The following is a 15,987-nucleotide window of genomic DNA, read 5'->3' on the forward strand; positions in this document are numbered from 1 at the left end:
TGGCAAATTGAATTTAAATTTAAAAATGTAAAATAGGGATCCCTGGGTGGCGCAGCGGTTTGGCGCCTGCCTTTGGCCCAGGGCGCGATCCTGGAGACCCGGGATCGAATCCCATATCAGGCTCCCGGTGCATGGAGCCTGCTTCTCCCTCCTCCTGTGTCTCTGCCTCTTTCTCTCTCTCTATGTCTATCATGAATAAATAAATAAATCTTTTAAAAAAATAAATAAATAAATAAAAAATAAAAATGTAAAATAAATAAGTACTTATTTGTTTATTTTTGGGGAAAAAAGAGAGAGGTGCTTTCAGCCCTGTGACACTGGTATTAACAAGCAAACACAATAGCTATAAATAATAGTGCAAAAAAGGGGTGCAGCATGAAGCTATATAGTAGTAATGACAGCACATTTTCTTATTAACTAGAATTTGCTTAGTAAAAATCTGAAGTAGATTTTAAGAAGTATGTTGTAATCTGTGGAATAACCATTAAGAAAATAACTCAAAAATATAATTTAAAAAGTCATTAAAGGAATTAAAATGTTATATTATAAACATATCCACTTAATACAAAAGAAAACAATAAGGAGGAAGAGAGGAACAGAAAGACAAATGAAATTTAAAAAAGAAAGCACAGTTGTAGATGTGAATCTAAACATATCTAACATAAAATATAAGCATGAATATGAATGAGTCTATAGAACATTCTATCCAACAACAGATGTTTTTTCTTAAGGGCACATGGAACATTTTCTAAGACATATTATATGGTAGGCCATAAAATAAGGCTCAATAAACTTAAAAGGATTAAAATCACACAAAGTATGTTCTCCAACCGAAGCGAAATGAAACTAGAAATTAGGAATCAATAGCAAGGAGATTTGGGAAATTCATAAATATGTGGACACTAAATAACACACTCCTAAATAATGAATGAGTCAAGAGAGTAATCACAAAGGTAGTGAGAAAATACTTTGAGAACAATGAAAATCAAACTATGAACAAGCATATGCCAACAAATTAGGTAACAAATGAAAAGGCACAAACTACTGAAACTACCTTAAGTAGAAATTGAAAATCTGAATAGATCTATAAGAAAAGATTGCATTAGTTATAAAAAAAAACTTTCCACAAAGGGAAGTTCAGAACCAGATAGCTTTGCCAGTAAGTACTACTAAACATTTATAAAAGGATTAATGCTAATCCCTCATACACACTTCCAAAAAAGAAAGATGAGGGAATACATCCCAAATAATTGTATGAAGCCAGTTTTAGCCTAATAACAAACATAGAGGAAGATACTATGTTGTGCCCAAGATTGAGAATCCAAGAAACCATAAGGAGCCGACACCGATGCAAACACACGAGGGTTTATTTACAAGCTGGAGCTTGGGTCCAAGTGCACCCCACACAATGGAGCAAGGACTTGGACCCCGAGACTAAGAGGCGTAGCAGCTTTATAGGGGCCAGTGGCCCATGGGATACGCAGAAAGTTGCACAGTCATGTCGGTCCACACGCAGGTGGCCGATTGAATTACACCTTACCCTATAGGATCCACTTGAGCTGGCCTATTACTTAGGTCAGAATCGGCGTGCAGTTTTGGGGGCACAAAGCAGGGTTACATCGCTATGAGCCGATTCCGATTAGGGTGTGCCCAGCGGCTTGACTAGGGTGGGGCAGCGCCTTAAGCAATAAGCAGGTCATGTGGGGGTCATACAGGAGTGGCAGGTGTAGCACAAAATGGAATCAGTCCTGCTCTGCTTGTCCAGGGGTAGGGGATTTTTGTTAAATTTCCTGGGTCCCACAACTACACAAAAAGAAAACTGCTTATCAATATTCCTTTTGAATGTAGTCACTAAAGTCCTCACAGGATACCAGCAAACCAAGCCCAGTGACACATAAAAATAATTACACCCCATGACCAAGTGAGATTTATTTCAGGTATGGGTGGTTTAACATCTGAATATCAATTAGTGTAATACATGATAGCAATAGAATGAAGGACAAAAATCAATCATCTCAATAGATGCAGAAAACGCATTTTACAAAACCAGCATCTTTTAATGATAAAGTTGGAATAAAAAGGAATGTTCTCCACCTGATTAAGGGTTTCCTCAAAAATCCTACAGCTAGCATCATACTCTGATTTGGAAAAAGATAAGGATGTCCACTCTTGCCACTTCCATTGAACATTGCACTGGAGGTTCTATATAAAGCAATTAGGCAAGAAAAAAAAAAAGACATCCAGATTGGAAAGGAAGAAGTAAAACTATCTCTATCTGCAAATCACATGATCTTAAATGTAGAAAATCCAATGGAATCCATTTAAAAACTTAGAATTAACAAGTTTAATAGGTACATTCTTGTACCTGAACTGAGCGTCCAACAATTTAATTCAATACTGGCACTAACTAACCAGAATTAGTGCAAACCTCACAAGTTAACAGCTCACTCCCACAGGACTGCGCCTACTTTAGATACCAGCCCTAAGGGGGGCTTCAGACTACATACACTTCTGCCCAGAAGACGAAAATGTGGGGGTTACCATGACCCCCACTCGGGTTTAATAATTTGCTAGAACAACTCTCACAGAACTCAGAAAAGCACTATACTTATAATTATGCTTTTGTTATAAATGATATAACTCAAAAATGGAAAGGATGCATTAGACAAAGTATGAAAATGGGGATAGAGAGCTTCCATGCTCTTGGCAGAAGCACTACCTGCCCAGCACATCAACGTTTTTGTGAATCCAGAGCCTTTCCAGATCTCATTATTCAATCATTTTTATTGAGGTTTCATTATGTTGGCACGGTTGATTAAATCATTGGCCACATGATTGAATTCAATGACCAGCCTCCGTCCTGTCTCCAGATATTGGGGAGTGGGCTGAAAGTTCCAACTTTCTAATTGTGTGTGGCTAGCTCCTTCCTTAAAACTATCTGAGGCAAGATTCCATCAAAATCCTAGAGAAGAACACAGGCAACACCCTTTTTGAACTCGGCCACAGTAACTTCTTGCAAGATACATCCACGAAGGCAAAAGAAACAAAAGCAAAAATGAACTATTGGGACTTCATCAAGATAAGAAGCTTTTGCACAGCAGAGGATACAGTCAACAAAACTCAAAGACAACCTACAGAATGGGAGAAGATATTTGCAAATGACATATCAGATAAAGGGCTAGTTTCCAAGATCTATAAAGAACTTATTAAACTCAACACCAAAGAAACAAACAATCCAATCATGAAATGGGCAAAAGACATGAAGAGAAATCTCACAGAGAAAGACATAGACATGGCCAACATGCACATGAGAAAATGCTCTGCATCACTTGCCATCAGGGAAATACAAATCAAAACCACAATGAGATACCACCTCACACCGGTGAGAATGGGGCAAATTAACAAGGCAGGAAACCACAAATGTTGGAGAGGATGCAGAGAAAAGGGAACCCTCTTACACTGTTGGTGGGACTGTGAACTGGTGCAGCCACTCTGGAAAACTGTGTGGAGGTTCCTCAAACAGTTAAAAATAGACCTGCCCTACGACCCAGCAATTGCACTGTTGGGGATTTACCCCAAAGATACAGATGCAGTGAAACACCGGGACACCTGCACCCCGATGTTTCTAGCAGCAATGGCCACGATAGCCAAACTGTGGAAGGAGCCTCGGTGTCCATCGAAAGATGAATGGATAAAGAAGATGTGGTTTATGTATACAATGGAATATTCCTCAGCCATTAGAAATGACAAATACCCACCATTTGCTTCAACGTGGATGGAACTGGAGGGTATCATGCTGAGTGAAGTAAGTCAGTCGGAGAAGGACAAACATTATATGTTCTCATTCATTTGGGGAATATAAATAATAGTGAAAGGGAATATAAGGGAAGGGAGAAGAAATGTGTGGGAAATATCAGAAAGGGAGACAGAACATAAAGACTCCTAACTCTGGGAAACGAACTAGGGGTGGTAGAAGGGGAGGAGGGCGGGGGGTGGGAGTGAATGGGTGACGGGCACTGGGGGTTATTCTGTATGTTAGTAAATTGAACACCAATAAAAAAAAAAAAACTATCTGAGGGCCCACCATGAGCCACCTTGTTATCATAAACTCAGATATAATTATGAATAATAGAAGACATTCCTATCACACAGGAAATTCTGTGAGTTTTTGAGCTCTGTACCGAGAACCAGGGGCAAAGGCCAAATACATATATTTTTATTATATCCACATTAGTAATCCATCAAAAGAGCATTAGAATTAAAAAAGTTTAGTAGAGTTTCAGGATGCAAGATTAATATTAAAAATAAATTTAATTTCTACATAGTAGCAATAAATAATCTGAAAAGGAAATTAAGAAAACAATTCCTTGCAATAGCATCAATAACAATAAGAAAATTATAAATTTAACAAAGTTAAGTGCAAGGCTTGTACACTGAAAACTGCAAAAACTTGTTGAAAGAGATTAAGGAAAATCTAAAATAAATATAGACAATTCATTTTCCTGTATCATAAACTTATTGTTAAAGTGGCAATACTCTCCAAATTGTCCACAGATTCAATCCAATCTCTGTAAATTTCATGCAGAAATTGACCGTGTGATCCTAAAATTCATATGGGAATTGAAGAAGCCCAAAATAGCCAAAGCAATCTTAAGAAAAAACAAAAAATAGAGGACATACTACAAAGCTACAGTAATCAAGACAATGTGACATAAACATAGAATATAGATCTTTGGAATAGAAATGAGAGGCCAGAAATTAATCTTTATTTTGTGGTTCTTTTTCAACAAGCATATCAAGATAATTAAATGGGAGAAAGAATAATAGCCTTTTCGTCAAATGTGCTGGCACAACTAGAAATCACAAGTAAAAGAAAGAGGTTGGACTCCTACCTCACACCACATATAAAAATTAACTCAAAATGAAAACTAAAATGCTAAGACTATAAAAGTCTTAGAATAAAACACAGGAAAAATCTTAGGATCTTTGGATTTAGCAGATTTCTTATAAATGACTCCAAAAGCACAAACAACAAAAGGTAAACTGAATTTCATTGAAATTAAAATCTTTTCTACATGAACAGATACTATCAAGAAAATGAAAAGACCTACAGGAAAAAAATCTTTGCAAATATATGCCTGAGAAATCTTTCCAAGTCATAGACCAGTTTTATATCCAGAATTTATAAAGAATTCTTGAAACTCAATAATAAGAAGATAAATGATCCAGTTTTTTAAATGAACAGAAGATTTGAGCAGACATTTCTCCGAGGAAGATACACAAGTAGCAAATAAGCCTATAGAAAGATGTTCAATATTGTTAGTCATAGGAAAATGTAAATCAAAACCACAATTAAATATCCTTTCAGATCTATGAGTATGGTGTTATGGGTTGAATTGTGTCCCCTTAAAATTCTACGTTGAAGTCCTAACCCTAGAATATGACCTTATTTGGAAGTAGGGTCAATGTAGATGTAGTTAGTTTAGATAAGATCATCCTAGGATAGAATGGCCCCAAATCCAATATGGCCAATGTCCTTATAAAAAGGGGAAATTTAGACACAGACATGCACACAGGGAAAACACCATGTGAAAATTAGATATATACTTCCACTAACCAAGGACCTGCCAGAAGCTAGAAGAAAGGTCTGGAATAGATAATTCTCTAGGATCCTCAGAGGCAGCATGGTCCTGTGGACACTTTGATCTTAAAATTCTAGCCTCCAGAACTATGAGAGAATTTCTGTTTTAGCCACTGTATGGTACTTTTTTACAGCAACCCTAATGAAAATTACATCTGGTATAATGGAAACACCAATAATAATAAACATTGGTGAGAATGTGGAATGTGAAGTGCAGTCTTTTAGAGAAATAATTTGGCAGTCCCTCAAAATGTTATCCAGTTACCATCTGACTTGGTAATTCCTCTGTTAGGTATATACCCAAGAGAACTGAAAAACAGTGTTTATTTTTTTTTTGAAGGGGGTAGGGGCAGAGGAAGAGAGAGAGAGAATCTCAAGCTCCACGCCCAGTGTGAGCCCGACGTGAAGCTTCATCTCACAACCCTGAGACCATGACCTCAACCAAAATCAAGAGTAGGACACTTAAATAACTGAGCCACCCAGGTGCCCCTGAAAATGGATGCTTAAACAAATAATAGCAGCATTATTCAAAATAGCCAAAAGATGGAAACAAGCCAAGTGTTCATCAAATAATGGGTAAATAAGCAAAATGTAGTACATCCATACAATGGTATATTATCAAACCATAGAAATGAAGTACTGATGCATGCTACAACATGGATAACCCTTGAAAATGCTATGCTTGGGACGCCTGGGTGGCTCAGTGGTTGAGCATCTGCCTTCAGCTCAGGGTGTGATCCTGGGGTTCTGGGATCAAGTCCCACGTCGGGCTCCCTGTGGGGAGCCTGCTTCACCCTCTGCCTGTGTCTCTGCCTCTCTCTGTGTCTCTCATGAATAAATGAATAATCTTAAAAAAAAGACAAGGAAATGTTATGCTAAGTGAAAGAAGCCAGTTATAAAAGGCCACATATTGTATGATTCTATCTATATGACATGCCCAGAATAGACAAATCTATAGAAACAGAAAGTAAATTAGTGGTTTCCTAGGGCATAGTAGAGGGTCATAGGGTTGGGGATATGGGATGGGTTGGCGAGGAATGGGTTCTGACTTAATGGATATAGGGTTTCCTTTTGAGATGTTGAAAATGTAAACTTAGATTGTGGTGATTCTTGCACATTTTGGTGGATACATTAAAAACCATTGAAATTATACTTTAAATGTCTGAATTTTATGATATGTGAATTACATTTCAATAAAGATATTTTTGAAAAGATAGACACTGATCCTGAGTTATCCATGTGAACCCTCCCCACAATCCTGACATATAGAAACCAAAAGAGAGTATAAAATTATGTTGATTTTTAAAAAAAGGAAAGAAAGCTAATTAGAAAACTCCTAAGACATACAAGTTATGGGAGGTCTGAATTATGTAGATATATGCAGTGTCAGTCTGTTAAAACAACATTATTGTCTTGCTATTTTGGGGAATGGTATGCGTGTTAGCAAAACAAATAATTCGCATTTCAATCAGGTTTTGTGAGTGCACAATTCTTTAGTGCTTGGAACCCTTCAGAAATGCTAACAATATTCAATCTGAACAACACTGGACCAGTCCTTTGACTTCTATGAACCTCCTTGTCCTGTATGAAGGGGAGGTACCCTAGATAACCTCCAAGACCTCCTCTTATCCCAAATTTCTTGTGTCCTATTCATTACTCTGAGAAATGAAGCAGCAGCAGGAGAGCTGAGGGACACTAAAAACATTTTCCTTGGGGGGAACATGTTTTAAATGGAGAAGCTAGGTCCTACCTCCAGGAATCCTATTTGCATGGGTGAGCCCTGGGAATCAACATTTTACAGAAGCATGCCAAGCAATTGAAAAACACTGGCAGTCTCTGGAAACTAGTCACCCATAAGAAATCAGGGGCCCTTTTCTGTCCTGTGCCCATAAGCTACGATAGACACCTTGGTTGCCATATGTTACTTCTACCTCTAAACCTCTTTATTTAATCTTTTTAAAGTTCGTTAATATCGCCATTAATTTGCTTCTTTTTATATGCCAAACATATGGAGTGGATTGTTGGAATATTAAAAGATCCTGCTGGGATCCCTGGGTGGCGCAGCGGTTTGGCGCCTGCCTTTGGCCCAGGGCGCCATCCTGGAGACCCGGGATCGAATCCCACGTCGGGCTCCCGGTGCATGGAGCCTGCTTCTCCCTCTGCCTGTGTCTCTGCCCCTCTCTCTCTGTGTGACTATCATAAATAAATAAAAATTAAAAAAAATAAAATAAAAGATCCTGCTAATTCCACTTAAGCCCTATGAGTATTACTAATCAAGAAATAGCTACAATTTTGTTCTTCACCTGTGAAGGGGAGTCACAGGAGACCAGGGAGGTAATATGTTACGTAGGTTTATAGTCTGTTATGTGATACTGAAGTTCTGCTTCCTCTGGACACAAATTTATGTTCCCTGGGGGAGCACAGCACTCTGAACAGAGGTGTCATGGAGAGGGCTAAAAGGAAGTAGGGAAAGATACCAGTGATGAGACTTCCATTGGCTGAAATAGCTTTTAGGCCTTAGAGGTAGCTTTGCTCAGATGTTGGAAAAAGGATAAAGCCTAACCAAAGGCCACTAACCTACCCTAAAATGAGATTCAGCTTCGTCGGAATCATCCCTCCAATTGAAAGAGAAGGGATTCAAATCCTTGCTGTCTAGCCCTTGAACACTAACTCACACGGTGTTTACTATGCTCCAGCACTGCTCCAAGAGCTTTAGCTACATAAACTCACTTAATCTTCGGCACAGGTTGACAGATAATTATGTCTATTTTAAATACGAAGAGATTGAGACAGAGAGGCTAACTAGATTATAAAGATTACGGACCTGGAGGACTGGAGAGCAGGATATGAATCCAAGCAACAAGGCTCAGAGTCTATGAGGCTTAAACACTAAACTTCATCTTTGTTCGCCGGAGTTAACTATGCAACGGAATACAATGTGCTTCCCGTTGCTGGATTAGCAAAATATTTAGCAGCAGGATAATATTGTATAAATTTGTCTTTAATGAAAAGAGCTTAAGGTTTAACTAGTAAAGCATAATGCTAAGTTTGATCTGTTAACTGAAACATTATTCTCTGAAGAATAAAGGATTAACTAAAATTTTGTTAGGATTGAGTGACTTTGAAGAACTTCTTATAATCAAATATGTTTCTCACTACTATATGTCTGGAAACTAGTCTTAGTTAAGTATTGATTTTTAGAAGACTACATTTACACTGACCTGAATCACTCCAAGTTTGAATTTTACGACTCTCCATCCCTGCTCAGGAGCTCAAGAGCTCCATAGTTGACCCAATTCCAGAAAGTGAACCCAAAGTACTAGACTTTTGTTGGCATTGAAATTACTATACACCAATAGTAAGAAACCTTTTTTTACCTGGTGCTTTTCATTCAGGGACTTCTAGGAATGAGCAAATTGTTGGACAAAAGATGTAATCTATCTGGACGCCTGGGTGACTCACTGGTTGAGTGTCTGCCTTTGGCTCAGTCCGCATTCCTGGGGCCCTGGGACTGAGTCCTACACTGGGCTCCCTGCAGGGAGTCTGCTTCCCCTTCTGCCTATGTCTCTGCCTCTCTCTGTGTGTCTCTCATGAATAAATAAATGAAATCTTTTTTAAAAATGTAGTCTATCAAAAAATTATATGTTGTTTTCCAATACTTAATTTTTGGATGGACGCAGTCATTCAAAAGTATTCTTAAGCACCTACCATGCAGAAAGAAATATAATAGCCATTGGGAGGATCTGAAGATGAATCTTGTCCCCTAGGAGCTCAATGTAAGTATGAGAGACAAGATTAAAAACTGCAAAACAAGACACAAGAGTAGATGATGGTACAAAGTAATACAACTAGTAACCATCATTGTTCCAAGGGGAACTTAGGTGGGGAAGAAAAACTTTTAGCTTTTAGCTTAACTTGAAAGGACGCTGAAGGTAGGGTAGGATTGCAACACATGAAGTTGGGGAGAAAGACTGAACTCTTTTAACTAAATTCTGGGGGTGGATTGGAAGCTCAAACAATAAGTGATTATAAAGCAGGGACTTTGTGTCTTACATGATCACATATTCCCATGCCAGGCAAAAACTGAAATTAGAGAGAGGGAAGAAGGATGGAAGGAAGAGAGAAGCCAGTCATTCTGATCTCTAGTGAGAAAGGACATAAATGCCGACTGACCTCTGGTTGATCACTCTTGGTGACCTCATTGAATTACAAGCACCCAAGTTCTGCACTTCATTTAGAATGGAATGTGGTCACACCTAATGAGTAACAAAAGAATGCAGGCAAATGATCAAGAAATTACCCTTCCGTTGTGAGTTGACACTATATCCTCAACGAGGAGAATAGTGTCAAATATAAGTTGGTGTAAAATTAATAAGATTACTGAAATGACAAAACTATTATCTTGAAAACATTAAAGTGTTGAATAATGTTTAAATGATGAGGCGTTGAAAAAGCAAAGGGATTAATGATGGAAACAACATACTTAGATTAATTAAATCTAGCCATATTCTTTCAACATGTCTTCCTTTCGCTCTTCTTAGACCATAACATGTCTCATTCACAGATCTGTCCTGGGAACCCGTAAAAGCCAATATTCAAATATAATATGGCCACCCAAATGACCAAGAATTGCCTCTTATTCTCTCCCCACTTAACCAAAAGGGCAAACCCCTTGATTGAAGCATTGTGGTAGATTAAAAACTCACCATGTTTCTTTAACTAAAGCATTGCTTTAAAAATTTTTTTTAAAGATTTATTTATTTATTTATGATAGACATACAGAGAGAGAGAGAGAGGCAGAGACACAGGCAGAGGGAGAAGCAGGCTCCATGCACTGGGAGCCCGATGTGGGACTTGATCCCGGGACTCCAGGATTGTGCCCTGGGCCAAAGGCAGGCGCCAAACCGCTGAGCCACCCAGGGATCCCCCCCTACCCCCCCCCAATTTTTTTTTAATTGGAAATGATGGGTACTTTCTCTGAGATTGGATGTCAGTCCTCACTAATTTTTTTTAATCTACAGAAAACAGTCATTTCTATATTTTCTCACTTTTTTTGCTTGTTTCTGCCAAATGCTTTCTCTTGGCCATGTGTGACAAATGTGTCCCCAATCCTTCGTGCAGACATTTTTCAGCTCTCTGCAAGCTGAGACAAGATCAGTCCTTTGACTTTCCCCTTCCCTTGGCAAATAGAACCGGAAAAGCATCTTTACACTTGCCATTCTGGTCTCAGCGTTTCCAGTGTTAGCATACAAGCAAAAGGGGTAAGAGGTTGGCTAATGACAATATGGATTTTTTGGATGGTTTACCACTGATTAGAATACCTTTGCACACTGTGCGCCACCCTGGAGGCAATCAGGCATTTAATTTGTTGACCTGTGCATTAACCTGCACATTTTTGATGGGTGAGAAGTTGTCTCTTTGTCAGCACGGACACTTCCGAGTAAAAATGCATGGCCATCTAACTGGTGTGATTTGAGAAACTACGATATGCTTCCTACACCTTGCCCACCTCTCATATTGCCTGAGAGTGTGTCTTTACAGATTTATTCCTATGAATTAACAAGCCTCTGGACCAATCCCCACAGAGCTATGGCACGTTGTAACGGTGTCCACACTGTTCGGCCTCACTTTAGCTTATCAGATCTTAGTTCTTCCCTGGTAACTTTCCATGGTACAGGCACTTTGGAAATTAGAGTTTTTATGAGTGGGTACTTGAGACACTGCCCATTACTGCAAGTCTGGGTGAGGCACCTTTGAGGATACAAGGATACCTAGTCACTGGGTGACTAGGAAAAGAGGAAGAGAACCATAGCCGTTGTATTAGTTTTCTAGCACTGCAATAACAAAACGGCCACAACCGGGTGGCTTAGTACAAAACGTTACTCGTCTCACAGTTCTGGAAGACAGAGTTTAAAATCAAGGTGTTGACAGACCGTGCAGTCTTCAGAAGATGCTCGGGGTGCATCTGTTCTGGGCTCTCTTCTAGCTTCTGGTATCCTCAGGTGTTCCTTAGATTATAGGTCTCTATCTCTCCCTATTCTCTTCATATCATCTTCCCTTTGTATCTCTGTGTCCAAATTTCCAATTTTTACAATGATGCCAGTCATGTTGGATTAGGCCCTAACCTAATAATGAACTCATTTTACTCGATTACTTCTATAGCTCTTGTCTTCATAAATTAGGTCACATTCTGAGGGACAGGGGTAAAGACTCCATCATATGAATGTAGGGAGGGATACAGTTCAACCTATAACAGAGCTGTGTGTATGTGTCGGGCAGGGGTCTGAGGAAGAAAGTATATAAGGCGCTTGAAAATAGAACTTATCTAATTCACATTGTGCCCTGGGCTGGCCTTGCCTATTTAGGGACTTTGTGCATTAAGAAGTCTTGGCTAGGGGGATCCCTGGGTGGCTCAGCGGTTTGGCGCCGCCTTTGGCCCAGGGCGCAATCCTGGAGTCCCGGGACCGGGTTCCACATCGGGCTCCCAGCATGAAGCCTGCTTCTCCCTCTGCCTGTGTCTCTGCCTCTCTCTCTCTCTAGGTCTATCATAAATAAATAAATAAACAAACAAACAAACAAACAAATAAATAAATAAATAGATCTTTAAAAAAAAAAAAGAAGTCTTGGCTAGTTCAGGTGTGACTTCTAGAATCAAAAAAGTTGGCTGATAAGGAGAATCAGCTGAATTTCATAACTAAGAGTCAGGCAACAGTAATGCTCAGACCAAGCAGGAAGTCAAGAATGTAGGTGGGTAAGACAAAGGTGGAGAAACAGGCTCTTAGAAGCCATAACGAGGTAAGAGACAAGATACCTAATGAAGCACCTTTTTTTCGCCCTCAACTTTTATTATGAAAATGTTTAGGTAAACTGAAAACTTGAAAGAATTATACAGCAAACACCTATATATGCAATACCTAGACTCTATGATGAACATTTTGGTATATTTATTTTATCACATATCTTATCACATATCTGCCTTTTTATTTTATATTTTCTGATGTTTTGGCATCTGGGGTATACCTTGCTAACCCTGGAGAGACTGCTCTTCCCAGGACTAGCCAATCCTAGAGATAGTAAGTGACTTGCCTGCAAACATGCCTTTCATTTGCTGCCTAATCGTTCCAGAGCCCACATCCCCACTTCCCTTGCTAAGGGGCTTTCACACTCAGGGCCACTATTTCTCTGTTGTAATCACCCCAGGGCCATGTATCAGGCAACTGAAGAGAATTCTATACCTTAGAACCTGCTGAAATTACTCACACTAGCCAGTCCTAAACCTCTTTACCCTCACCTTGCCTTGCCATCCCATGGAAGCCACAATAAAAGCTCTTGCCCACATTTCCCCCTGGTTCTCTCTGCCTCCTAACAAGCCCTGGTACTTCTCCATGTGCCTTCTGTGGCAAGGATGTCCCTCCCTCTTAGGAACTGTGAGGAGCAAACTATCTTTTTAGTGGCAACCATTTCTTCTTGATCTCATCATTGACCTCATTGATTTCATTATTGGCCTCATCATACCTGAATAATAATAAAAAAAACTAAATTTAAACACCATCCATTCATCTTATTTGGTGCTTTTTGTTTGCTTTTTTTAAAATCTTTCTTGAAATATAATTTACCTTCAATAAAATTCACCAATTTTAAGTATACAATTGAGTTTTGTAAAACAAAAAATGAAAAACCTGTTAAAAACTACCACCACAATCACAATATAGAGCATTTAGTTACCTAAAAGAATTTCCTCGTATCCCCTTACAGCCAATCCTATTCTCCCCATCTGCCTCCTGGAAACTGTTGGTCAGCTTTCCATCACTAAAGTTTTGCCTATTCTAGAATTTCATATAAATTGTATGTGATCTTTTCTTTCTGGCTTTTTGCAATGAGCATAATTACACTTTTTGAGATTAACTGATTTTGTTGCTTGTATCAACAGCTCATTGCTCTTTATTGCTGTGTAGTATACCAAGAAATGGCTATGCCGCAACTTATTTGTCCATTCACCAATTAATAAGGGTTTGGATTGTTTCTAGTTTGGGGCTATTGTGAATAAAGCTACTATGAGCATTGGAGTACAAATCTTGACATGGAACATATTTTTTTCTTTTACCTTGAATAGATACCTAAGAGTGAGATTTCTAGCTCATGTATTACATGCATGTTTAATCTTACATGAAATTGTCAAATTGTTTTCCAAAGTAGTCGCACCATTTTGCATTTCCACAGCAATGTGTGAGAGTTCCAAAGACTCTGCATCATTGACAAGACTCAGTATTTTTTGTCTTTTAACTTAGGCATTCTGATGCATGTGTCATGGCGCCTCATTGTGGTTTTAATTTGCATTTCCCTAATGACTAAGGACGTTGAGCATCTTTTTTTTATACTTATTTTACATTTGAATATCTTTTGTGAAATCTATTCATTAGTCCATTTTTTCTTAAATATTTTTTAATTTAAATTCAATTTGGTTAACATACATTGTATTATTAGTTTCTTTTTTTAATAAAGATTTTATTTATTTATTCATGAGAGATAGAGACAGAGAGAGAGGCAGAGACACAGGCAGAGGGAGAAGCAGGCTCCATACAGGGAGCCCTACGTGGGACTCAAACCTGGGACTTGGGGATCACGCCCTGGGCCGAAGGCAGGTGCCAAACTCAGGGTATCCTGTGTATTATTAGTTTCATGTAACACCCAGTGCTCATTACACCCACTGCCCTCTTTAATGCCCATCAACCAGTTACCCCATTCCCCCACCCACTTCCCCTCCAGCAACCCTCGGTTTATTTCCTAGAGTTAAGCATCTTTTATGGTTTGTCTCCCTCTGTTTTCATTTTGTTTTATTTTTCCTTCCCTTCCCCTTTGTTCATCTGTTTTGTTTCTTAAATTCCACGTATGAGTGAAATCATATGGTATTTGTCTTTCTCTGACTGACTTATTTCACTTAGCATAATACCCTCTAGTTCCATCCACATCATTGCAAATGGCAAGATTTCATTCTTTTTTTTTTTTTTTTTGGCTAAGTAATATTCCATTGTATATATGCAGATAGTCCAAGGAAGTGTTGAGGAAAAAGGTTATATTAATCCCTACAAATATAATTGTGAAGTGGATTTTTGCTCAAGTGCCATTAAGAGTATATCCTGAGGGCAGCCCTGGTGGCACAGCAGTTTAGAGACACCTGCAGCCCGGGGTGTGATCCTGAGATCCGGGATCGAGTCCCACGTCGGGCTCCCTGCATGGAGCCTGCTTCTCCCTCTGCCTGTGACTCTACCTCTCTCTCTATGAAAAAATAAATAAAATCTTTAAAAAAAAGAGTATATTCTGAAAATAGGGGGAATCAGTGAGCAAATCTGCCACATCTTTATCCATTCATCTGTTGGTGGACAGCTGGGCTCTTGTCCATTTCTTAATTGGGTTCTTTGCCTTTGTTAAGCTATGAGTTCTTTAAATATTCTTGATAGAAGTCCTTTGTCAGATATGTATTTTGAAAATCTTTTTTCCCCAGTAAAGAAGCAGTTCTTAAGTAGGAAATACCTGAGTTCAAAGGAGACAAGAGGTCCCAAATCCAGGCAACTGAATAACTTAGGGCAACATGTCAGCCATGAGAATGCTGAATTATGAGCCTCATTCTGGGGCAAAGGCTCTTGTCCAGCCATGGTTCTTTATAACTTTGGCTAAGGGAGCACCACTTGCAGTGTATGAATAGCCCACCATGCATAATATGGGGGCAACTCTCTGGCCCATCAGCAGAGAGTACAATATGCTTTTCTGGCACTTGTGACAGGGCATTTGGGGAGCAGGGAGGAAGAGGAAGTAAGTCAGGAGAAAGAGGGGTTAGTAAGAAATTAACAGGACCTTGAGCCAAGTGGGGATGGTGGCTGCAGTACTCATGGAGAAGGTTAGCTTTCCAAGAGCAAGTCCTAACAAGAGAGTAGCACATTCAGACTCATTCTGGGCAAACACTGGTAGCCCAAGGAAAAGCTAAGTCCAAGGTTAATAGAATAGTAAGATGAGGGTACGTATTCAGAAGTCTAGAGCAGAGAAGGTAGAGAATCCATGAGAGCTTAATACCATAGAAGGATGGGGCCGGAGGGGTCATGACTATGTGACAAGCACTCATATATTACCTGTAAGTTTGATTCTTCTTCCAGAAATGTTTTAATAGAAAATGTAGTGCATTTCATAGACAGAGCTTTAGTCAATATCTTACTCTGCAGTGTTTTAGGACTGACTTTGGACATATGGAAGTCAGCCAGATCTTGTGGGTGGATCATTAAACTAGAATTATTTTCTTAGTTCTAAGAACTAAGTACCTTAATGTGTGACCTTGATCTAAGGCTAGCCATCAA

Source organism: Canis lupus, chromosome 36 (genome assembly GCF_048164855.1).
Source record: "Canis lupus baileyi chromosome 36, mCanLup2.hap1, whole genome shotgun sequence".
In the NCBI taxonomy this organism is placed as follows: domain Eukaryota; kingdom Metazoa; phylum Chordata; class Mammalia; order Carnivora; family Canidae; genus Canis; species Canis lupus.